The sequence below is a fragment of the Taudactylus pleione genome, unplaced genomic scaffold (genome assembly GCF_031769625.1).
Source record: "Taudactylus pleione unplaced genomic scaffold, aTauple2 ptg000447l, whole genome shotgun sequence".
Taxonomy (NCBI): Eukaryota; Metazoa; Chordata; class Amphibia; order Anura; family Myobatrachidae; genus Taudactylus; species Taudactylus pleione.
Genome location: NW_028284849.1, coordinates 2,041,002 through 2,067,498, shown reverse-complemented (window position 1 = coordinate 2,067,498; position 26,497 = coordinate 2,041,002). Strand labels below are relative to the sequence as shown.

Sequence of the window (26,497 nt, the reverse complement as noted above, 5' to 3'; positions counted from 1 at the left end):
CTATGTGTGCTTAGTGATGGATATGATATATATGTGTGCTTCGTGATGGATATGATATATGTGTGCTTAGTGATGGATATGATATATATGTGTGCTTAGTGATGGATATGATATATATATGTGTGCTTATTGATGGATAGGATATGTATGTGTGCTTAGTGATGGATAGGATATGTATGTGTGCTTATTGATGGATAGGAAATGTATGTGTGCTTATTGATGGATATGATATCTATGTGTGCTTATTGATGGATATGATATCTATGTGTGCTTAGTGATGGATACGATATGTATGTGTGCTTATTGATGGATATGATATGTATGTGTGCTTAGTGATGGATATGATATATATGTGTGCTTATTGATGGAGAGGATATGTATGTGTGCTTAGTGATGGATAGGATATGTATGTGTACTTATTGATGGATATGATATCTATGTGTACTTATTGATGGATATGATATCTATGTGTGCTTATTGATGGATAGGATATGTATGTGTGCTTAGTGATGGATAGGATATGTATGTGTGCTTAGTGATGGATATGATATCTATGTGTGCTTAGTGATGGATATGATATATATGTGTGCTTAGTGATGGATATGATATATATGTGTGCTTAGTGATGGATATGATATGTATGTGTGCTTAGTGATGGATATGATATGTATGTGTGCTTATTGATGGATATGATATCTATGTGTGCTTAGTGATGGATATGATATCTATGTGTGCTTAGTGATGGATAGGATATGTATGTGTGCTTAGTGATAGATATGATATGTATGTGTGCTTAGTGATGGATATGATATCTATGTGTGCTTAGTGATGGATATGATATCTATGTGTGCTTAGTGATGGATATGATATCTATGTGTGCTTAGTGATGGATATGATATCTATGTGTGCTTATTGATGGATATGATATGTATGTGTGTTTAGTGATGGATATGATATGTATGTGTGCTTAGTGATGGATATGATATCTATGTGTGCTTAGTGATGGATAGGATATGTATGTGTGCTTATTGATGGATAGGATATGTATGTGTACTTATTGATGGATATGATATCTATGTGTGCTTATTGATGGATATGATATATATGTGTGCTTATTGATGGATATGATATATATGTGTGCTTATTGATGGATATGATATATGTGTGCTTATTGATGGATATGATATCTATGTGTACTTATTGATGGATATGATATCTATGTGTGCTTATTGATGGATATGATATATATGTGTGCTTATTGATGGATATATATGTGTACTTATTGATGGATATGATATCTATGTGTGCTTATTGATGGATATGATATATATGTGTGCTTATTGATGGATATGATATATATGCGGGCTTAGTGATGGATATGATATGTATGTGTGCTTATTGATGGATATGATATCTATGTGTGCTTATTGATGGATATGATATCTATGTGTACTTATTGATGGATATGATATCTATGTGTGCTTATTGATGGATAGGATATGTATGTGTGCTTATTGATGGATAGGATATGTATGTGTGCTTATTGATGGATATATCTATGTGTGCTTAGTGATGGATAGGAAATGTATGTGTCCTTATTGATGGATATGATATCTATGTGTGCTTATTGATGGATAGGATATCTATGTGTGCTTAGTGATGAATAGGATATGTATGTGTGCTTAGTGATGGATGATATCTATGTGTGCTTAGTGATGGATATGATATGTATGTGTGCTTAGTGATGGATATGATATATATGTGTGCTTAGTGATGGATATGATATCTATGTGTGCTTATTGATGGATAGGATATGTATGTGTGCTTAGTGATGGATAGGATATGTATGTGTGCTTATTGATGGATAGGAAATGTATGTGTGCTTATTGATGGATATGGTATCTATGTGTGCTTATTGATGGATATGATATCTATGTGTGCTTAGTGATGGATATGATATGTATGTGTGCTTATTGATGGATATGATATGTATGTGTGCTTAGTGATGTATATGATATATATGTGTGCTTATTGATGGATAGGATATGTATGTGTGCTTAGTGATGGATAGGATATGTATGTGTACTTATTGATGGATATGATATCTATGTGTACTTATTGATGGATATGATATCTATGTGTGCTTATTGATGGATAGGATATGTATGTGTGCTTAGTGATGGATAGGATATGTATGTGTGCTTAGTGATGGATATGATATCTATGTGTGCTTATTGATGGATATGATATCTATGTGTGCTTATTGATGGATATGATATATATGTGTGCTTAGTGATGGATATGATATGTATGTGTGCTTATTGATGGATATGATATCTATGTGTGCTTATTGATGGATAGGATATATATGTGTGCTTATTGATGGATAGGAAATGTATGTGTGCTTATTGATGGATATGATATCTATGTGTGCTTATTGATGGATATGATATCTATGTGTGCTTAGTGATGGATAGGATATCTATGTGTGCTTAGTGATGGATATGATATGTATGTGTGCTTATTGATGGATATGATATGTATGTGTGCTTAGTGATGGATATGATATATATGTGTGCTTATTGATGGATAGGATATGTATGTGTGCTTAGTGATGGATATGATATGTATGTGTACTTATTGATGGATATGATATCTATGTGTACTTATTGATGGATATGATATCTATGTGTGCTTATTGATGGATAGGATATGTATGTGTGCTTAGTGATGGATAGGATATGTATGTGTGCTTAGTGATGGATATGATATCTATGTGTGCTTATTGATGGATATGATATCTATGTGTGCTTAGTGATGGATATGATATCTATGTGTGCTTATTGATGGATATGATATCTATGTGTGCTTATTGATGGATATGATATATATGTGTGCTTAGTGATGGATAGGATATCTATGTGTGCTTATTGATGGATAGGATATCTATGTGTGCTTAGTGATGGATATGATATCTATGTGTGCTTAGTGATGGATATGATATATATGTGTGCTTATTGATGGATATATATGTGTACTTATTGATGGATATGATATCTATGTGTGCTTATTGATGGATAGGAAATGTATGTGTGCTTATTGATGGATATATCTGTGTGTGCTTATTGATGGATATGATATATATGTGTGCTTATTGATGGATATGATATCTATGTGTGCTTATTGATGGATATGATATCTATGTGTGCTTATTGATGGATATGATATGTATGTGTGCTTATTGATGGATATGATATCTATGTGTGCTCAGTGATGGAAATTATATGTATGTGTGCTTATTGATGGATATGATATGTATGTGTGCTTAGTGATGGATAGGATATGTATGTGTGCTTAGTGATGGATAGGATATCTATGTGTGCTTATTGATGGATATGATATGTATGTATGCTTATTGATGGATATGATATCTATGTGTGCTTAGTGATGGATATGATATGTATGTGTGCTTAGTGATGGATAGGATATGTATGTGTGCTTAGAGATGGATATGATATCTATGTGTGCTTATTGATGGATATGATATGTATGTGTGCTTATTGATGGATATGATATCTATGTGTGCTTAGTGATGGATATGATATCTATGTGTGCTTATTGATGGATAGGAAATGAATGTGTGCTTATTGATGGATATATCTACGTGTGCTTATTGATGGATATGATATATATGTGTGCTTATTGATGGATATGATATGTATGTGTGCTTATTGATGGATATGATATCTATGTGTGCTTAGTGATGGATATGATATGTATGTGTGCTTAGTGATGGATATGATATCTATGTGTGCTTATTGATGGATATGATATCTATGTGTGCTTATTGATGGATATGATATCTATGTGTGCTTATTGATGGATAGGAAATGTATGTGTGATTATTGATGGATATATCTGTGTGTGCTTATTGATGGATATGATATCTATGTGTGCTTATTGATGGATATGATATCTATGTGTGCTTAGTGATGGATATGATATGTATGTGTGCTTATTGATGGATATGATATCTATGTGTGCTTATTGATGATTATGATATCTATCTGTGCTTATTGATGGATATGATATCTATGTGTGCTTATTGATGGATATGATATGTATGTGTGCTTAGTGATGGATATGATATCTATGTGTGCTTATTGATGGATATGATATCTATGTGTGCTTAGTGATGGATAGGATATATATGTGTACTTAGTGATGGATAGGATATGTATGTGTGCTTATTGATGGATGATATGTATGTGTGCTTATTGATGGATATGATATGTATGTGTGCTTATTGATGGATAGGATATATATGTGTGCTTATTGATGGATATATCTATGTGTGCTTAGTGATGGATAGGATATATATGTGTACTTAGTGATGGATATGATATGTATGTGTGCTTATTGATGGATATGATATGTATGTGTGCTTATTGATGGATATGATATCTATGTGTGCTTATTGATGGATATGATATCTATGTGTGCTTATTGATGGATATGATATCTATGTGTGCTTAGTGATGGATAGGATATATATGTGTACTTAGTGATGGATATGATATGTATGTGTGCTTATTGATGGATGATATGTATGTGTGCTTATTGATGGATATGATATGTATGTGTGCTTATTGATGGATATGATATCTATGTGTGCTTAGTGATGGATAGGATATATATGTGTGCTTATTGATGGATATGATATGTATGTGTGCTTATTGATGGATATATCTATGTGTGCTTATTGATGGGTAACTATCATATTTTCATAATCAGAGTCATAATAATTCCCAATTTATTTTAAAGAAGGATCCGATTAAAAGTTATGTTTTAATTATGTTTATTTTCTGATATCAACTACATGGTATTTATGGGTGTTTATTATTGGGTGACTGTCATATTTTCACACTCAGGCCCGTATTCAATTTGAGGCGAAAAGTCCGGATCCGAGATACATTTTCGGCGATTACGTCATTTTCGCCTGTTTTGCTTTTACCCCGTATTCAATTTGAAAGGATTTCCGCCTAGGCTGAAAGTCAATGCAATGTAGTAGGCGGAAAATTTTCACCTATGAATAGCAGGCAGAACAAAATGCAGAATTGGGGTTTTGGGGTGCAACGTTGCGGGAACACCCGTGCAGCCTTCAGATAGTCCCCTAAAGGTAAACTGTGCCAAATAAAACAAACAAAAAAAACCACTTAAGAACACCCCAAAAAAATCACTTACATTTTGGAGGCGAAAAAAAATGTTGGGTGACAAAGTTAAAAACTAGCGAACTTGACTCTGGGGGGGTTCCCAAGTATGCCCCAGGTGTTTTTTGATTGCAGCGGCTTGCGGCAGGCGGATTTTTCAAGATTTTTTCAACTTCACTTTAACAACGTTTAAATATGCTGACCCCCATTTTGACGTACCCCAAATTTGCTGAGGTAACTTATTTTCTGAAAAACTTACTCCTGAATACTATTCTGCACCACGTAAAGAAAAACGCTATTTAGCAGCTATTGAGCCCGTTTAAAAACACCAAATATCTTCAGCAAGCCAAATCGGGGGGTACCATAGGGAACCCCCATGTCAGAGCATCTTTTGGGGGGTGTCAGGATGATTTCCCCAAAACTGACAGCACTTTCCGCCTGTTCAAGTTTCGCCGGGTCCCGTTTTCGCCTACTTTCAAATTCAATACGGGGTAAAACGTGCACACGCGCTATACTTTTCCGCCTACAAAACAGGCGAAGTAGGCGAAAAAGTCTGGGAGGCGGAAAAGTATCGCGGGTCCGCTCAAATTGAATATGGCTCTATGAGTCAAAATAATTCTCAACCTCTTTAAAGAGGGAACCTATTAAAAGTTATACTGTAATTATGTATATTTCCTGATATCAATTAATTTATTATAAAAGAGTGCCCCACAAAGGAATCACTTGCTGCACATTGGCCGAGGCCAATGGAAGGTACATAGATAGATAGATATGAGAGAGATAAATGGAAAGATAGATAGATAGATAGATAGATATGAGAGAGATAAATGGAAAGATAGATATATAGATATGAGAGAGAAAAATGGAAAGATAGATAGATAGATGTGAGATAGATAGATATGAGATAGATAGATATGAGAGAGATAAATGGAAAGATAGTTAGATAGATAGATAGATAGATAGATAGATATGAGAGAGATAAATGGAAAGATAGATAGATAGATATGAGAGAGATAAATGGAAAGATAGATAGATAGATAGATAGATAGATAGATAGATAGATAGATAGATAGATAGATAGATATGAAATAGATAGATAGATATGAGATAGATAGATAGTCAGATTGATAAATATATATGAGAGAAATAGATGGAAAGATAGATAGATAGATAGATAGATAGATAGATAGATAGATAGATAGATATACAGTCAGGTGCATAAATATTGGGACATTGACAGAATTTTCATATTTGGCCTCTATTCACCACCACAATGGCTTTGAAATGAAACAAACAAGATGTGATTTACCTGCAGACTTTCAGATTTAATTTTAGGGTAATTACATCCAAATCAGGTGAACGGTGTAGGAATTACAACGGTTTCTATATGTGCCTCACACTTTTTAAGGGGCCAAAAGTAATGGGACAATCAACTCAAAAGCTATTTCATGGACAGGTGTGGGCTATTCCCTCGTTATTTCATTGTCATTTAAGCAGGTAAAAGGTCTGGAGTTGATTCTAGGTGTGACATTTGCATTTGGAATCAGTTGCTGTCGACTCTCAATATGAGATCCAAAGAGCTGTCACTATCAGTGAAGCAAGCCATCATTAGGCTGAAAAATCAAAACAAACCCATCAGAGAGATAGCAAAAACATTAGGTATGGCCAAATCAACTGTTTGGAACATTCTTAAAAAGAAAGAACGCAACGGAGAGCTCAGCAACACCCAAAGAGCCAGAAGACCACGAAAAAAAACAACTGTGGTGGATGATAGAAGAATTATTTCCCTGGTGAAGAAAAACCCCTTCACAACAGTTGGCCAAATCAAGAACACTCTCCAGGAGGTAGGTGTATATGTGTCAAAGTCAACAATCAAGAGAAGACTTCACAAGAGTGAATATAGAGGGTTCACCACAAGATGTAAACCATTGCTGAGCCTCAAAAACAGGAAGACCAGATTATAGTTTGCCAAACAACATTTAAAAAAGACATTACAGTTCTGGAACAACTTCCTAATGAGAGATGAGACAAAGTTCAACTTGTACCAGAGTGATGGGAAGAGAAGAGTATGGAGAAGGAAAGGAACTGCTCATGATCCAAAACATACCACCTCATCAGTGAAGCATGGTGGTGGTAGTGTCATGGCATGGGCATGTATGGCTGCCAATGGAACTGGTTCCCTTGTATTTATTAATGATGTGACTGCTGACAAAAGCAGCAGAATGAATTCTGAAGTGTTTCGGGCAATATTAAATGCTCATATTCAGTCAAATGCTTCAGAACTCATTGGATGGCGCTTCAGAGTGCAGATGGACAATGACCCGAAGCATACTGCAAAAGCAACCAAAGAGTTTTTAAGGCTAAAAAGTGTAATGTTATGCAATGGCCAAGTCAATCCCCTGACCTGAATCCGATTGAGCATGCATTTCACTTGATGAAGACAAAACTGAAGGGAAAATGCCCCAAGAACATGCAGGAACTGAAGACATTTGCAGTAGAGGCCTGGCAGAGCATCACTAGGGATGAAACCCAGCGTCTAGTGATGTCTATGCATTCCAGACTTCAGGCTGTAATTGCCTGCAAAGGATTTGCAACAAAGTATTAAAAAGTGAAAGTTAGATTTAGGATTGTTTAGTTTGTCCCATTACTTTTGGCCCCTTAAAAAGTGGGAGGCACATATAGAAACCATTGTAATTCCTACACCGTTCACCTGATTTGGATGTAATTACCCTCAAATTAAATCTGAAAGTCTGCAGTTAAATCACATCTTGTTTGTTTCATTTCAAAGCCATTGTGGTGGTGACTAGAGGCCAAAATATGAAAATTCTGTCAATGTCCCAATATTTATGCACCTGACTGTATATATGAGATAGATAGATAAATAGTTAGATAGATAGGAGATAGATAGATAGAGAAATAGTCAGATAGATAGATATGAGATAGATAAATAGTTAGAATTGCAACACAACCAGAGATAAAGTAGGATATCTCTATGGTGTATTGCTGTGGGATCATCTGTAGACTTATTAGGAAATATAACATATATTTAGAAGAATCCATACACTGGAAAATGAAAAGGGAACACCACGTTAACCTCACTGATTTCACACTAACGTAGTGTTACACTACAATTCATTCATTAACTGTTATTTATATTGTGCCTACCATTTAGTATTTTACAGAGAGTACTGCCTCACTGGAGCTTACAATCTATATTCCCATATTGCATATACAACCGTTAGTTCTATGAGAAGTCAATTAGCCCACAATTATGTCTTCAGAGTCTACAATGAAATTGATTATATTATTTTGATTTCCAACCAATATATACTAATATACCAACCAATATATACACACCTGTAAATGTTGTAGAGAACCAGTTTGGGGTTTTACTGTTCTTTTTAGTCTAGTAACGTTTAGGGGATTGTTATGTACACTCAATGTTACTGCAATGGTTATTTAATGAACAGAATAAAGACTACACACAGCAACTGGGAATATTTGTATAATTAAGTCTATCACCTCATATTCCTTTGACATGTTGGTATGTGTGAAGGCTCAGAGCCGTAACTAGACTTTTTGGTGCCCTGTGCCAGAAAGAGCATTGGCCCCCCCTCAATTTTCAAAGGGACATAATGCACCCAAAAAAGGGTCATGGCTTCATGGGGAAGGGCCAGGGAAGAGATAGGGGAGGCCAGGAGATGCTGGGGATAAATAGGGACATAATATAGTGCACCTGAGAGAGGGCCATGGCCACATGGGGAAGGGCCAGGGAAGAGATAGGGGAGGCCAGGAGATGCTGGGGATAAATAGGGACATAATATAGTGCACCTGAGAGAGGGCCATGGCCTCATGGGGAAGGGCCAGGGAAGAGATAGGGGAGGCCAGGAGATGCTGGGGATAAAATAAGAGGAAGCTACAAGCAAGAATGATAATAAACAGAAATTTGACAGGCCCAAACAGCGCCCCCTGACCTGTGGTGCCCTGTGCGATGGCATCGGCCGCACTACCCTAGCTATGGCCCTGTGAAGGCTGTAACACCCTATCCACCCCGATCACTGGACCTGTTTATGTGATTCTCTGCTCACACTTGCCTTTAGTATTTTAACATCATTTACACCCTAAAATATAGTTTTACTCTCTCTACTGTCATTTTAACTTTGCAATTATGAGCCATGTCTTAGTAATTACTGTATGTACTGCAAGATTATGGTCTTTGGTATTACAGAACAGTGAGGCTGTTGCAAGCATTAACAGCTGACATGGGAAGGCAGAAGTAAGAGTGATATGAAGGCAGGCCAGGCAACAGGGGGGTACTAAGGGTTCCGAAGTTCGGAGGGGTAAAAATGGGTCTGCGGTGCCTATTTGTAGTTTATTAACTAACAGGTGACTGGCACAGCTGCCCACCTATTCCCGTCCCCCCGGATTCCTTACCCCTGTCACCCGGCCCGGACCATTCACATATGAATATCGCAATGTCATGACGCTGCACCCTCCGCTGTTCTGTTCCTGCCTTCCACCCTGCAACCAAGGCGCGGTGCATTTAAGAGGCCCCCCATCTCTCTCTCAGGCCAGCTGTTTTATGAATGAAATATTTATTTCATCATGGGTGGGGGCCCCAGAGGAATAAATGTACCGGGCCCCAAGATTTCTGTTGCCGGCCCTGTATGAAGAGAAGACATCTCAGTCACTGGGTGATTACGTTGCACATGCTGTAATCCCATAGCCTCGGGGACAACTTCATTGTTTAATACGATCACAAAGTCATGCAAACTGATCTCATATTCACAATCAAATGTTATCATGTGTCTCCCAACACACAGTAAGGTATCTGTACAATTTGATCTAAATGTATTAAAATGGTTATGATTCAACTATAATATTTGTGAGCATTTTAGGACTACCATTGCAAGACCTATAACCCAGCTACCTCTCTGAATTACCATCGTCACTAAGGGGAGGTGTACCGGTAATCTTATCCAAACCAGAGGTATTAGGTCGCAAAATGCTCTCTGCTCTGCAGGACCGTTTTTGGAGTTCCGTAATTGACTTTGCGTAATCCTTTCCAGAGGGATTAATAATCCCTCCATCACATGGGTGTAACCACCATAGGGGTAAGGGGTGCAGCTGCTATGTTATATATATTTTTCACCATTGGGTGGTACATAGAGGCCCTTACAGACTTTTGCTAAACATACCATGGGCGCACCCAGATTATCTTCACTATCTATGCATAAGGCACAGTTATAGGGGAAGATGTATGAAACAGTGTAAAGACTGGAGAAGATGCCCATAGCAACCAATCATCTTCTACCATTCATTTTATAGAATGTGGTGAATCAAAGCTGATTGGTTGCCAAGGACAACTTCTCCACGTCTCACTTTGCGGCTCTTGTTATTGCTTCATGCATCTCCCCCATAGTAAGAACTGTCTCATAATAACTGCCCGTTACTAATGCCCTGAGGTATCAACCCCGACATTGGGCCTCGTTAACAGTACGGCGGAAATATGCTGCCCAAACTTACATGAAAATGTGTCCCGCTGTGACACGATATTAGCATATGTGCAAGATGAGGCCCGTTGGGAGAAGCGTTAGCTTATAGGTAAAAAGTCAAAATATAGCAGTGAATTCATTAAATAAGTCTCCAGTAGAGATGATAAATACAACTGAACGAGCTTGAGGAGAACTTAACAAAGATGTCCCTTGTTCACAGTACTAAAGTCAGCGAAGCGTAGATAGGAGATAAGAATCAGTGTAACCCAGTGTAGCACACATTCATATATAGAGCCATTCATTCTCACACATATCCTTAATGCACTGTTTCAGCTTTTTGTCATTACGAGCCGACTAGCCGCTGTACAGCAAACAGCCACTGAGTGCACAGGGGATGTGTTTATTCTGATGAATGATGTACCAGGGGAACTGGAAATTATTCACAGTCTGCCTCCAGTTTATTCTGCCCAACAATCATCTTAGTGTTATATTTGCAAACCAGGCAGAAAATAAAACGGTATTGTTGTAATAGAGAATGTACACGAGTGTCAACGTCAGCTTACACTACAGTACACACAGTCAAAGGCATTTACTAAAATGCAGTGAAAAGTGTGTTTGTGATGACCCTGTAACGCGCGGAGACAGTATTTATCTGCATTTAGGGCCATATTCAATTCGAATCAGAGGTCAGACTTTTCGCCATCATCGCCGTTTATTCTGGGAACAAGTATCGGGTGCTTTATCCCAGTAGACAATTAGGATCCGGCGAAAAGGGGACCCAGCGGATTGGTAAGTATGGAAAAGTCCAGGGAATTTTTGGGAAATCATCCTGTGACTCCACTAAAGATGTCCTGACATGGGGATCGCTATGGGTACCCCCGGTTTGGCCTGCGGAAGGTAAGTCTGGTTTTTAAATAGCCACGGCAGGTGCATAAACATGCCTGTGAAGAAGGGGTGAAGAAGAGCATTTATCTTTTTTATTTAAATAACTATGGCCATCAAATTTGGGGTACATGAAAATGGGTACAAGCATATTTTTAAGTCCCCAAAGTGATTTTTGAAAAGTCCTCAAAAATGCACCTGCCGCTAATACCCGCATTCTAGAAAACACCTACCGCATACATGGGAACCCCCCTGAATCAATTTCGCTAGTTTAAAAAAAAAAATTTTTGCCCCCAAAATTAAAGTACATTTTTTTGGGGTGTCCTGAGGATTTTTTTTTATTTATTTTTACACAGATTACTTTTAGAAGACATTAAAAAGGCTGCAGGCTATTTTTTTTTTATTATGCACCCCTAAACCCTAATTCTGCACTTTTTTCCGCTATATATAACATGGTGAAAACTTATCTCCGTTTTTTTAACAAAGACTTTTCAACCGACGAAAATGACGCCATCAGCGATAAATTATCGCCGATAACGGACTTTTCGCATCAAATTGAATATGGCCCTTAGGGTAGTTTAAATCTAGTGTTCTCCTGGCATTTAGGGTGCATTGTCTTATTTGTTCACAGTGTGAAGACGCATGCGATGCTTGTGGCACGTGCTGACTTGTCTGTAAGGCGCCAAAGATAAACCTGCGAGTAACAAGGAGTAGGACATGTTCCTTTGCATCCCAGAGCAAAGAATTTGGATTGAGCATAAAATACACAACTGAGTTTCCCGCTTAGAAGTAAATTAAATTAGACGCGAGAAATGGTGGTTATATACCGCACTTACGGTACCGCCGGACTAGTGGATTTTTGCTTGCAGCCTCATAGGGCAATGTACGAAAATCCATGAATCTGGGACAAGATCGGGTCGCAAAGAGGTAATATAAGCTGCCGCTGCCAGCTTTTCTACACCATTGCAATGGCAACTCGGCCTCCTCGCAACCAACTGCATAGAACCCTTATAGTGAATTGTAAAGCAGCCAATAGGGGCCTTATTGGCTCACATCTCACCTTACCAGAAGAGATGGGACAGGGGAGGGAGGAGGTGTTCTCCTAATCTGCATAGTTATATTCAGATGCTGCTGCCCGTTTGCCGGGGGCTAATACACAACGACGAGGATGATGGTCAAAATTATAGTTATTATTGCTACTATCATTCGTACATTAACCCTGACATTTTCTTTCATTTTATTATTAGTACATTCATCTTGTATTATTATTTGATTAAATTCTAGCTCTCTATTCCTTTAACAAGCCTTTCATTCACATACAGTACAGTAAGAAATATTATACGTATTACCACTATTCCAAATAAAACTAATGTGACGCTCACTATAATAACAAAGGTTACACGGTTTCTGCGCCAATGTCCTGCCTGGGTGCATGTAAACCTGACACATTTGGTAGTGGCATGGGGAGATACCTTCCCATCAGCATATAACCGTGAATATGCCATTTGTATGTGCGGCAATGATTGGACCCATATGCGGCAACTCAGCATCACCCCCTGGGGACTCAAATCAGGCATAAGAGGGTCACAGACGTCTCTATTTCCTGTGCTTGTCTTTGAACAAATGATTCCATTTATGTACAATCACGTCATCTGCAACATACACACATTGTAATCTAGCCATTGTAAATACAATCGATATTAATCATGATATAAATCAAAATCAGAGTGACTGCTTTACGTCCATTACTGTTCTGTATACATAGTGCTTCCAAGCCTCATTACCTGATGTGCTGTCGCTTTCTGGCTTTAGGTAACCCCCCGAGTCTGGTGCATGCCAATCAGCCTGGTGGTTGGCATATCTCCTGTAGGGTTGCCAGTTCATCCATTTCTATGGCTCACTAAAGCCAGGTGAAATGGAGACTTGAAGTCATCCAGCCACTGAATCTGTGTAATTCATATGTGTCCCTTATTAAAGGGATGAGGTGACCAATCCTTCTCCTAGATCATCTCACACATCAGAGGTGCATGGGCGCTGTCTTATTGATTCTTCTCAGCTGACTCTCTACTCACCAATCAGAAACCATTCTAGGATCAGCTGACCCAAGGAGCCTAAGTCCCAGTTATTTACTAAGCTATGCGCACTATCCAGTAAGTGTTTACTGTGCTTCTAAATCTGTTCCAACATCCATCAAGGACTGCGTGTGGGCTCTGTACTAAAACCCTCGCCAGACGGCACACCTGGTCTGCTGCCTTCAGACTCTGCAATTGACTACCCTCCAACATGACCCCTTCCATTAGGTACAAAATGCTCTGCTCCTGGACTTCATACCTAATGTATGATTGCAGTCACCTGTGTTGTACTAGGTTATTGATGAGACAGGTGTTTCAAGACAGGTGGGTGTAATCATAAATTAAGAGGGAAGCCCAGGAGCAGAGTATTTTGTACCTAATGGAAAAGGTCATGTTGGAGGCTCTGAAATTGGTATTCCTCCTCGCCATTTGGCACATTATTAGCTGGCTTGGCATAACGCCTACTTCCCGAAGCAGCTTCCCGACTGCATACCCTCCTGACTGCATCTCTGCTATTCAGTCTAATCACCACTGGTACCCAGCTATCTTCCATATGAGGGGGGCATTGTCCCAATGATAAAGGGGATTTCTATTTTTATATCCCTTTTTAGTAACTTATGAAGGTGCTCTGCATTATGAAAATGTGTTATTTCATGGGATGCTAACTTTAGTGAGGTGTAAGGTGCATCTAATAACTACCTAGGTTACCTTTGATAAAGCTGTGGTTCTAACACAGCGAAACGCGTCAGGCCCTGGTTGTTCTTATCCTCCACCACCTCTCCACACCTAAAGGAGTGCCATTTGCAAGGTTTATCTGCCTATCTATTCAACTGTACCAGCTTACCGCCTTACCTGTGCCCAGGGGACCGGACTATTGCAGAAGCCTGCCAGCACTGCTAATTAGGACCCCTCATTCATGTTGGACATTGGACTTGGTAATTATTTAGCCTGGACTTTCATATAACAATTGAGTACTGACACTCTTGGAACTCAACTTAACCTTAGAGCACTCATGGACTAGTTCTACATGGTGGACTGGATGATGCTTTTTCATATGTCTCTATATTGATTTTAATGATACATATTTACATGTTGTTATTAAATATACAAATTATGGAAACTGTCAGATTAGCTCTGTTATCCTTGTTCTATTGTATGTTTACCTAGGTTACCTGATGACCTTCTTAACTGTCCTGTGCTGTATGATTGCATTGGTAAAGGGACACATACTCTATTATGTAAATAGACTCCAAACTACGGAACGCAACAGAGTAAAACTCTTTTCTGGAAGCAATGCACAGAGAAGCCTGTAGGTAAAACATATATATGCGAGCAGAAAATAAGAATGCGTGCCAAGCTGACAAATTAGTATCACAGGTCATGAATGACAGTAAATATTGTATTTGCTGAATGTAACACTGACAGTAATTGGGGATCTGAGATCTGCAGATGTTCCTGACACTGGGATTTGTAAGGTATCCTGTGCTGTGAAGCCTGCCGTGCACTACGCTGGGGTGAGGGTTAAGGTCATATTGTGCACGGGTGAGGTGCTATAAACTCTGGGCTTCCACAGATGCTGTGACTTGTTCCCTGACATAGCAATTGGCTGCTTCCCAAGTTCTCCCGTCCATCATTATAAGACGCCCATCATTGTCATGCTTATAGAAACGCCATTAGGAAAATGTTCTGAGGAAATTCCTTCCAAGTGCTGACACTTTACTGACAGAGCAATTGTGAAATAGTGTAACACTCGCACACCTGACACTCCTGAAGGGAAAACCGCCACTCTGTATTTATGCCGGAAGAGAAACACGTGGAGTAGGGAAAACAATGAGAGATGAAGCTTAATGGGAGATTTGAGGTGATAGAATCAGTAATGACATGAAACCTTGCACAGCCTTGTGCTTTCTGCATGTGACCTAATACTCCCCCGAATCGGATGGTGTGATATAAAACAATATCTATAGTTATCATATAATAGTTTGGCACTACGCTCCACATATCGCACTCCAGGGAGAGGTGCACAGTTTGCAGGGGCGTATCTATAATGGGTGCAGGGTGTGCACGGCACACGGGCCCCTGGGTCCAGGGGTGCCCTGCACCACACACCCTGCACCTATAGTGTTACTTACCTCTCCGGAGTACCACGTCGGCGAGAGGGTCCGGCGCTGTAAAAACTACTGGAAAATGGCCACCCCGGGCATTTTCCAGTCGTTTGCACATGCACAGTACATGGAAAATGGCTGCCGTCGCCATTTTCCCGGTGACCTGCGTATACTCTAGAGACTCTGGGCATACTCTAGTGCCCAGAGTCTATAACTCCGTCGCTGGGCCCGCACAGCTCAGTGCGCTGCCCGGCCGCCTGACAGAGAGGAGGGGGCCCATGTTGGAGACTGCACATGGGCCCCCTCCTCTCTAGAAACGCCCCTGACCGTTTCTCTATCTGGCGGATCTCTATAAAGGTAGAGAGCTGAAGGGTACAGATGTGTCCACATACATCTTACTTCCTTGTACATTAAACAGCCCTTCTAGTCGCGCCATGCCAGGACTCGGTAGCGCAGAATGTCTTTTCGTACGTCTGTTTACCTTCAAATGCATCTTATTTGCACAGCGATGCGAATATGACGCACAAGGAGCTTCTGCTTATTACAATGATATGCTGCATTGCCTATATTCTGTCTGCGACTGTATCTGCCTGCAAAATGCTATGTTACAGCGTTACAGCCACCATGACACTGTAATGTAGCATTTTGCATGCAGAATCACGTACAATCCCGCTGCGTACTGGGGAGGGGGGCGCTGTGAGCCTCTCAGCTTGGCGTAAATCCAGAAGGGGAGGGGGGGGAATTCAACATGATCACTCCCCACAACAGGTAGAGGAGAGGAGACTGTTTGGCTTCACAGCGGCAGCCCGGGGCACACACACACCAAGCCCGGGGCAATTAGTACCCGCTCCACCCCTCCCACACGCTCTCGGCACTCCTGTGTGTGCTCACCCTTAACTGGGTGCAGCCTCATTGAGTGCTGAACTGAATTCCCCTCCCAGCGACCAAAGATACAGTGAGTTCCCCAACCCTACCCAACCTAGCTTGTCAGTTTATTGTTCTGTGCTATCAGCTTATATTTACTGTACCAGTGATATTTCATGTGTTACTGTTACTGTGTATGTGCCCTGTACCGTCCTGCGGAAAACTGCTGCATCTAAACAATAAAGGATAATAATGATAACAATATGTACATGGATTCCTTCATAAATTATCCTTACTTGTGTTCTGTGACCATACTTTAACTTAATAAATACACGCGCACGTTTTTAGAGCTGTGGTGCATTATGAATAAATTACATCCGTAGGTTTTCTTTTCTTTTCATCTTAAAGCTGGAAGGTGTTGTGGTTTTCATTGTTGCATATGGAAAGATCTAGCTGCTGGCCAAATACTTTCTATAGACAATTAGCCGACTGCAGCTACTGCTGAAAAAGTGAGGAGGCCTCTCAGAAAACCACAAAGCACGCCATATCATTACGCAGAATTTCCTGGCTGCGTGGCCTTAGGGGAAAGCTGTGCGGCGCAGAGATGACACAGCGTCCGTATAATGGGTCAGTAATATACATGGTGCCGCTTTCAGTGTCTATTCTCTGAGTATCACACGGTCTCAGATGGTTTGTTCATAGGACAAACACCAGGAAACGGTCCTGGATAAGTAATATCAGAACTATTTCAGGATCCATCGTTTCCAGCCACACTTCTCCCAGCACAATCTGTACTAACCAGCAGACTTCAGGGAATCCCACAGACAGAAGAGGGGGGGAGAGACTGATCTCATAACCAAAAATTCAGGTGCTGCCAAAAATAACCCCTAAATAATACTGTGGTCTTTGGTTTGACAAACCACACTCCGTACTGTGTATCCATTTAACCGTTTTGAGGCTGATTGCAAAATATTCTTCTCCATAGTAACATCTATATGACAACACATAACGAAAGCGCTGTCCTCTCCACACACTAAATGAACTGATAATCAGTCTATGAACCAGTAACAGAACGGCAGCATAAAGCGCACGTAATGTACAGCGTAATGTACAGCGTAATGTACAGCGCATCAGCTACATCACTAGCTCCTAGTAAATGGAAGAATATTGGTGCAGTCTAAGAAATGGTTGTGTACAGTACAAGAGACCGATTCGCTTTAATTGTGCCCGGATCATCAAGACCTATCAATATTGAAAAAGAAGACATGTAAATCTCTTCCCACAACAGGGGCAATCGCAGGTTTCTAGAGGGGGTGGTTTCCAAATGCAGAATTTTAGAGTGAGTGTGGCCAGTCCATGAAGAGGACATAATTATCACTTATCCAGCTTTAATATGTTACATACATAGTGTATTGTGTGTGATAATTCCAGCATATACAGGACCAGTGATCACAGTAACCCATTATATGTGTCATACATAGTGTATTGTGTGTCATAATTCCAGTATATACAGGACCAGTGATCACAGTAACCCATTATATGTGTCATACATAGTGTATTGTGTGTCATAATTCCAGTATATACAGGACCAGCGATCACAGTAACCCATTATATGTGTCATACATAGTGTATTGTGTGTCATAATTCCAGTATATACAGGACCAGTGATCACAGTAACCCATTATATGTGTCATACATAGTGTATTGTGTGTCATAATTCCAGTATATACAGGACCAGTGATCACAGTAACCCATTATATGTGTCATACATAGTGTATTGTGTGTCATAATTCCAGTATATACAGGACCAGTGATCACAGTAACCCATTATATGTGTCATACATAGTGTATTGTGTGTCATAATTCCAGCATATACAGGACCAGCGATCACAGTAACCCATTACATGTGTCATACATAGTGTATTGTGTGTCATAATTCCAGCATATACAGGACCAGTGATCACAGTAACCTATTATATGTGTCATACATAGTGTATTGTGTGTCATAATTCCAGTATATACAGGACCAGTGACCACAGTAACCCATTATATGTGTCATACATAGTGTATTGTGTGTCATAATTCCAGTATATACAGGACCAGTGATCACAGTAACCCATTATATGTGTCATACATAGTGTATTGTGTGTCATAATTCCAGCATATACAGGACCAGCGATCACAGTAACCCATTACATGTGTCATAATTCCAGCATATACAGGACCAGTGATCACAGTAACCCATTATATGTGTCATACATAGTGTATTGTGTGTCATAATTCCAGTATATACAGGACCAGTGATCACAGTAACCCATTATATGTGTCATACATAGTGTATTGTGTGTCATAATTCCAGCATATACAGGACCAGTGATCACAGTAACCCATTATATGTGTCATACATAGTGTATTGTGTGTCATAATTCCAGCATATACAGGACCAGCTATCACAGTAACCCATTATATGTGTCATACATAGTGTATTGTGTGTCATAATTCCAGTATATACAGGACCAGTGATCACAGTAAGCCATTAGATGTGGCAGTAGGGCCATCCTGCCTGAGATTTATGTTTTTATATCATATGTGGGCACCGTTCTAGAGCATAGCAGGAAAATGGGAGCTTGGGGGAGCAGCAGAGAAACCTAGCCCTGCCCTGGGCATATACTATATGTGCTCTATATTGGCCTCTAGCAGTGCACCCCTAACAGTTCATGTTTTTTCCATATCTCTTAGTTGGTACACAGGTTATTTATTATTGGCTGACACATGTTAAAAGATCAACAGGTGGTGCTAATTATTTCATTTGCGATACTGAGAAGTACATGCAGCACTAGTAAAATTTAATTATATTACTATTTCTATTGTGACCATGGTGTGGGCTGGGGAGGGGAGAGGGGGGGTTTCCAGGCAACCAGAACCCCCCCCCCCCTCTGTGTTTGCCTATGCACAATCCCCACATATAACCACTTCACACTTAAAAGCAAATGATCAAGTAGTATTACAAGTGTATAATGGCGGTAATTAGGAGAGATAAATGCCCAACATACCAATCTCCGCTCTCCCTCAGCCCCAGGAAGCTAAACCACAGGGGAGCAATATCCAAGATCTGCACTGTTTGGGGGATACTCACCACTGCGCACAATAAAATCATTAGCAGCCACAATAAATCTCTGCATGTAAACCTCTATGTATACATTTCCTCTGAACTCCCCCCATCACCCCAATTCTCCGCCCACCAAACATGACGCTCTGCAGGGGATCCATTGTTTCCCATTTGAAGTTGCTGGTCCACAAATCTGATTGATCACAATCTCTGCATCCTGCTGACTTATTTATAGATCAGGAGGGACCACCTCTGCTCTCTGTCCGCCAGCCGCAGAGGCTGTGCCAATGGGATGCCAGCCAAAATACAAAAGGGGAAAGCCTCTCTCTTAGAGCCAGTGAAGTCACTCTTCATATGGCGGCCATTAACCCCCTCACTGCTGGGCCTGATGATCTATAGGGCCAAAGCAAAAAGTCTTTGGGAATAATATAATCTTGAGGGATAGATACACAGGATGCATCACAGAGAGCTTCAAATTGCCGGATGGCCACAGTGCATTATTATAACCTATCCACCGCTGATGTCAATGGCAGAGCATGAACGTCACAGTATAAACTAACTACTGTGCACACCTTCATATTTTACTGCTTCACAGAACAGACATACTAGCAGCATTTTTCCAAGCACGTTCCGGAGTGCTAATTTTAGGATTAGGGAAATGATTGCAAGTGGCCTTAGAAGACAGAAGCAAAAGTGTTCAAACTGTTATTTAGGACTGAATTAACTTCTGTTTGATCATAGACTTTCCAAGAAAAAAGCAGATCGTGTTCATAGCTGCATTCCAGAAGGAAGCATTGGGGAAAGGGAAACGGGGCTGCTCTGTTCCCATCGCAGCAGATGCAGAGATTATTTGTGACAAAATGAAAAGGAGCGATTTATCCAAACGCTGCTGCTTTGTGGCTCTCAGGAAGAGTTAATGTAGTGATCTAGGTCTCGTGTTTCACAGGTGTTACCAGAGGGTTAAAGAGAGACTCCGCCAGTATCCAACTTGAGTTATTACCAGCTTTTAGCATATGGATCAGGTACAAAGAAAAAACAAACCGACATTTAATAACAGTGCAAATAGCACAGATGTGAGGAAAACCAGAAACAACTAAACATGTATTTAGCTCTATCAACTATTATGAAGCACATATTTTCTAGGTGATGTCTACCTGTTGGGATTGGAAGATTACAGGGGGGGAATTTTTGGTGGGAGGGAGAGACAATATTTTCAAAATAACAGACCCGTAACCAATGCTACACTGCAGTGATTGGTAAGGCGTCAATTGTTTCAGTCGGTCTTTAGAGCAGAACAGTACGGAAAACTTTGTGTATTCATGGGGATGCATTAAACTATCTAATCCAGGGGTCAGTGCCCCCATAGTTATGCCCCTATAGCAGTGCCCCCATAGTTATGCCCCTGTAGCAGTGCCCCATAGTTATGCCCCTATAGCAGTGCCACCATAGTTATGCCCCTGTACTAGTGCCCCCATAGTAATTGCCCCTGTACTAGTGCCCCCATAGTTATGCCCATGTAGCAGTGCCCCCAGTTATGCCCCTGTAGCAGTGCCCCCATAGTTATGCCCCTGTAGTAATGCCTCCATAGTTATGCCCCCATAGTTAAGCCCCTGTAGTAGTGCCCTCATAGTTATGCCCCTGTAGCAGTGCCCTCATATTTATGCCCCTGTAGCAGTGTCCCCAGTTATGCCCCTGTAGCAGTGCCCCCATAGTTATGCCCCTGTAGCAGTTCCCCCATAGTTATGCCCCTGTACTAGTGTCCCCATAGTTATGCCCCTGTAGCAGTGCCCCCATAGTTATGCCCCTGTAGCAGTGCCCCCAGTTATGCCCCTGTAGCAGTGCCCCCACAGTTATGCCCCTGTAGCAGTGCCCCCATAGTTATGCCCCTGTAGCAGTGCCCCCACAGTTATGCCCCTATAGCAGTGCCCCCATAGTTATGCCCCTGTAGCAGTGCCCCATAGTTATGCCCCTATAGCAGTGCCACCATAGTTATGCCCCTGTACTAGTGCCCCCATAGTAATTGCCCCTGTACTAGTGCCCCCATAGTTATGCCCATGTAGCAGTGCCCCCAGTTATGCCCCTGTAGCAGTGCCCCCAGTTATGCCCCTGTAGCAGTGCCCCCATAGTTATGCCCCCATAGTTATGCCCCTGTAGTAGTGCCTCCATAGTTATGCCCCCATAGTTAAGCCCCTGTAGTAGTGCCCTCATAGTTATGCCCCTGTAGCAGTGCCCTCATATTTATGCCCCTGTAGCAGTGTCCCCAGTTATGCCCCTGTAGCAGTGCCCCCATAGTTATGCCCCTGTAGCAGTTCCCCCATAGTTATGCCCCTGTACTAGTGTCCCCATAGTTATGCCCCTGTAGCAGTGCCCCCACAGTTATGCCCCTGTAGCAGTGCCCCCATAGTTATGCCCCTGTAGTGTTGCTTGTTCAAATAATAATAAAAAAAAAAAACCACTTACCTTAATCCCCGTTCCTGCATCCGCCGCCGTCCTGTCCGCCCTGCTGCTCCTCTGAACTATGGGAGAGACGTCATGACGTCTCTCCCATAGTGCGCATGGGGAGAGGCAGAAGCTGGAGTTCAGAAGAGAACTCCAGCCTCCGGCTAACGCGGCGCTGCAGGGAAGGAGCCGGGCGCCCGCTGGTAATAACATCTCAGCGGGCGTACGGCTTAGAGCCTCCCTGCGGCGCCGGGCTGGAGGTCACTGACGCCGGGTGCAGCAGGTGCGATTCATATGCATGCCCAGCTGTCCGTCCATTACCCCGAGGAATTTCAGTTTTACCCCAAATGGGGTAATTTACCCGTGTTCCCCCACCACTGATCTAAAGAGTGGACAAGGTGTCCATAGCAACCAATCAGCATCTACCTAGCATTTTATAGAATGTACTTGAAAAATGCTACCTCGAAGCTGATTGGTTGCCATGCGCAGCTTCACCGTATGTTGTCTCTTAAAGGCTTGGTATATTTTGCCCCCATATCCTGAACGTTATCTAACTTATTTCGTGGAAATATTTTTAAAGCTTCCTAGTTCATCTCAAGCAGCCAGATCAGTAAGAAATGGGGCCATAACCAAACTGCTGTGATCCGGACAGGCACCAGGGCGAAGAGCCCGGGTCATAAGGCTTTGCCTGGCCGAATACATGTGACGAAGGGCGACACTTCCCATGAAATCTATTCCGTTAGCACTGGATTATTACTATATATAACCATTGCTTAGTGCATACTGTACATAGTACAATGACTGCACAAATAAACCAACTAAAATAATATCAGCGAGTGGCCAACTCAACTCAACAGCGGTATCCGAGCCCTAGCGAGGGGCACTGCACACTTCCCCAGTATGACTGTAGCTGACTCCTTACTAGAATACGCCACAGACCGCCACGTCCTTGGCCCTCGGCCCCCCAGCGTTTGTAGCTAGGAGCAGCCCGCACATTTATATACACCCTACATATCGCCGCCTCTTTCCGTCCATCATGAATGTCAGATTCATTATTTTTGTAAAGGGCAAAACGAAAGGACAGTTTAAATTCTCGGAAGAAATGTGTTTAACTTGCTGTTTGCGGAAAGGACCTCATTACTGTATGTATATTCAAGAAGAAGTTGATTTATTTTTCCAGAATTAAAATGAATGGAGAAGGAAGGGTCAGCAGACGTAAGGAGTCATAAGTGTAGCACCGAGCGCTCGCCCCACTGACTGACTGACTGACTGACGCGTCTAATCTGCTGCGCGGAAAGCCTTCCTCTTGTATATTTGCTTAGTAGTTCCTAAAATTAAATTGGTTATTCCGCTGAAGAATTTAATGCAATTTACTTCCAAACAAGGCCATATTTACACAGGATGATTTCAAATTCATATCCAGTTATGAGAAATATACAATTTTTCTAAACCTCTCACTGTTGAGGGGCTGGTGACACTCTGGTGGTTTGCTTAAGCAAACTTCCATAATTAGGAACAGGGTTGCCATTCATCACGTAGCTATAGTTTGGGGATATTTTCCGTGCGCTCCACATCTGAAGCTGACAGAAAGTGCTATCCTATAGACTTTGCGGTTCTACGTCTGCCTGATGCAACAGCCCAGATAATTAGGTCTCCAGACCTCATCTCTAGCTATATGTATAAGTAATACGGGAACCATGCTGGATTCCTCACATTCTGTGGGTCCCCCCTCTTACCTGCTGTACCTATGCTCTGAATAATACTGTTGGAGACAAAACACTGTTTCAAGCTATCCCGTTGTTACTAGTATAATATAAAAATGTCTGTTGGAATTATAAAACTACAAATAGAAAAAAATGGGATTGAGGAGGGGGGGGGGGGGGGAGTGCTGGTATTGGGCTGGAGGGCAATACTTAGAAAATGTCATATATATAACCAATAGCAATCTGCAGTAACTGACAAGTAGTAAGTAGCTTCACTTGGTCTGCGTATCCACACCCTGTATTCCCGTCATACAAACTATGTATGTCACTACACTGATATTAAATGAAAATGAATATTATCATCTGAACATGCTGTAACACATAAAGAATGGGTGACTAGTGCAATTCTATTAATTGTAGCCAATGCACAACCGAAAGTTATACTGTACTACTTTTAATGCTACAATTCTATGGCCTAAAGCTGGGTACACACTTAGCGATTTATTTATTTTTTTTCCAACAATTTGCTCAATTCTGACGGACCGGAACAACAAATCGCTGAAATCGTGCAGTGTACTCAATATGTCGGGCGGTGAGCACTCCGGTGGGGTCGTCAGCCGCATCGTCAGGTCGGCCCTACATGCAGCTCAACCTGACAACCCCACGCAGCCTGATGTGGCAGGGGGCCGACATCTCGGGCGGTCGGGTACCGGATCGTCTAATGTGTCCCGGCCGCCCGATATGTCGGCCCGTTGGCAGGGGGTTGCCAGTCATATTGCTGGGTACACACATCGTTTAGTGTGTACCAAGGTCGTTTTAAAAGAGCATGGGGCAGACTCAGGACGGGCCCCCTCCTCTTTCCAGCGGTGCAGCGGCGGTTGCGGGTGCAGTAGATTCTAAGTGCCAGAATCTACTGAGCATGTGCGGATCTGTGGTTTCCCGGGGACAGCAGTACTGCACGTGTGAAAGTCACCGGGATAATGGGCGCTACCATTTCCCCAGTAATATTTGCTGCTCTGCAGCGCCGGGCTGGCACTCTGGAGACAATGGACAGTTAAGTATAAAACACTATAATGGGTGCAGAGTGTGCGGTGTGGGCTTTACTGGACCCAGGGGCCCGTGTGCACCACACACCCTGCTCCCATTATAGATACACCCCTGGTGTGTACCCAGCTTTAGGCAATTCTGCTTACTTTCTATGAGGGTCATCTAAACATTACTAATTCCTAAACCCTTTATTGCCACCAGTCTCTTAGAGACCTCAGGAGCCGGCTGCTGCCAGCGGGTCAGGATGAACTGGGCCATTGAAGACATTAGAGGAGACAATTATCCTTTGTCAGCAGGTGGTCTTATTAAAGATTTGCTGTAATGTTGGCCTTTCGACAAACAGTAATTGCACCACAGAGCACGTTCCTACCTGATAGACAAACACTGTGCCCTGTTCATAATACCAAACGGCTGTGATATCCATATGGCAAATCCAGGCGAAACCTCTAATAACTCATCCGCAGGTGACCTGCCAATCACCGCTCCGTCTCTCAGGTAACACACCTGTGCCCAGGATGAGGACATCTATAGCTCATCAATAAATACTTTCAGTAAACTCCAGGCTTGGTAATGAATGTAAGTAATGTCATTCATAAAACACACAAATATGATGTATGAGATACTGTTATTGTGATTACAGGTATAACAGATGAACAAGCTAAAAATTGAAGCATAATTCCAAACTTATATCTAAACAAACCACAAATTACAGATGATGCAAAGCTATTCATTATTTTAAGAAAATTAATAACTATAAATGTATAAATTTCTGTAAACAGCATTTTATACGAATCGCCTCCATAAAAAGTTTTCGACTTGACACAGGGTCCAGCAACCACTGACAGGTGACCACTATAGCACAGGGCTACTTCAGCATAGCTACATACTGTAGTCACGGGATAGCAGAAAAACACTGTGCACGGTGTTGCATGCGATAGGGAATATAGATTGTGAGCTCAACTGGTGCAGGGACTGATGCGAATGGCCAAATACTCTCTGTACAGCGCAGCGGAGTATGTGTGACCTATATAAATAACGGGTGATACATTTATAATTGAATTAAAAAAATCCAGCTGCTTTACTGATGACACGTGTTCAATAATTGTGATGAACGCTTTTGCCGGATGACAATTATTCTGCTGTATGTAAAGACTTTCACAGATTTTTTTTTTTTTTGGTCTCTGTATAAGACAAAGATATTAATCAGAAGTGCTGTAATGTTTTTGACTTTACTGCATATGGAGCTGGGTCTTTGCCGCTCATTCATTGTTACCTTATCTGCATTGCTTCAGACAATAGCCTAAAACTTGCCATTTCTACATAAGACGACTCCTGCAGTGACATTAGACTAAATATGGCATAATTGGGTTGTTGCTGGGAGGTAGAATGGGGTCACCATGCCAGTTTAATCTCACTAAACCATTCATAAACGTTGTGGGATATTCTCAGATGGTCTTCGGGGCAAATAACAGACAAATGGCAGCAGCCCAGCTGGCAGAGCATCACTATGCATAGCCAACCCACCCATGTGGCTGCTCTGTCTGTGCTGCCTTCTGCTCAGCTAAGGGTGC

General features: G+C 41.4%; 1 protein-coding gene across 6 annotated transcripts in view; it reads right to left on the bottom strand.

Moving 5' to 3' along the window:
- LOC148505592 (uncharacterized) overlaps positions 1-26,497 on the bottom strand; it is a 465,509-nt gene that overhangs the window by 199,966 nt on the left and 239,046 nt on the right. The gene's annotated exons all lie outside the window — the stretch shown is intronic.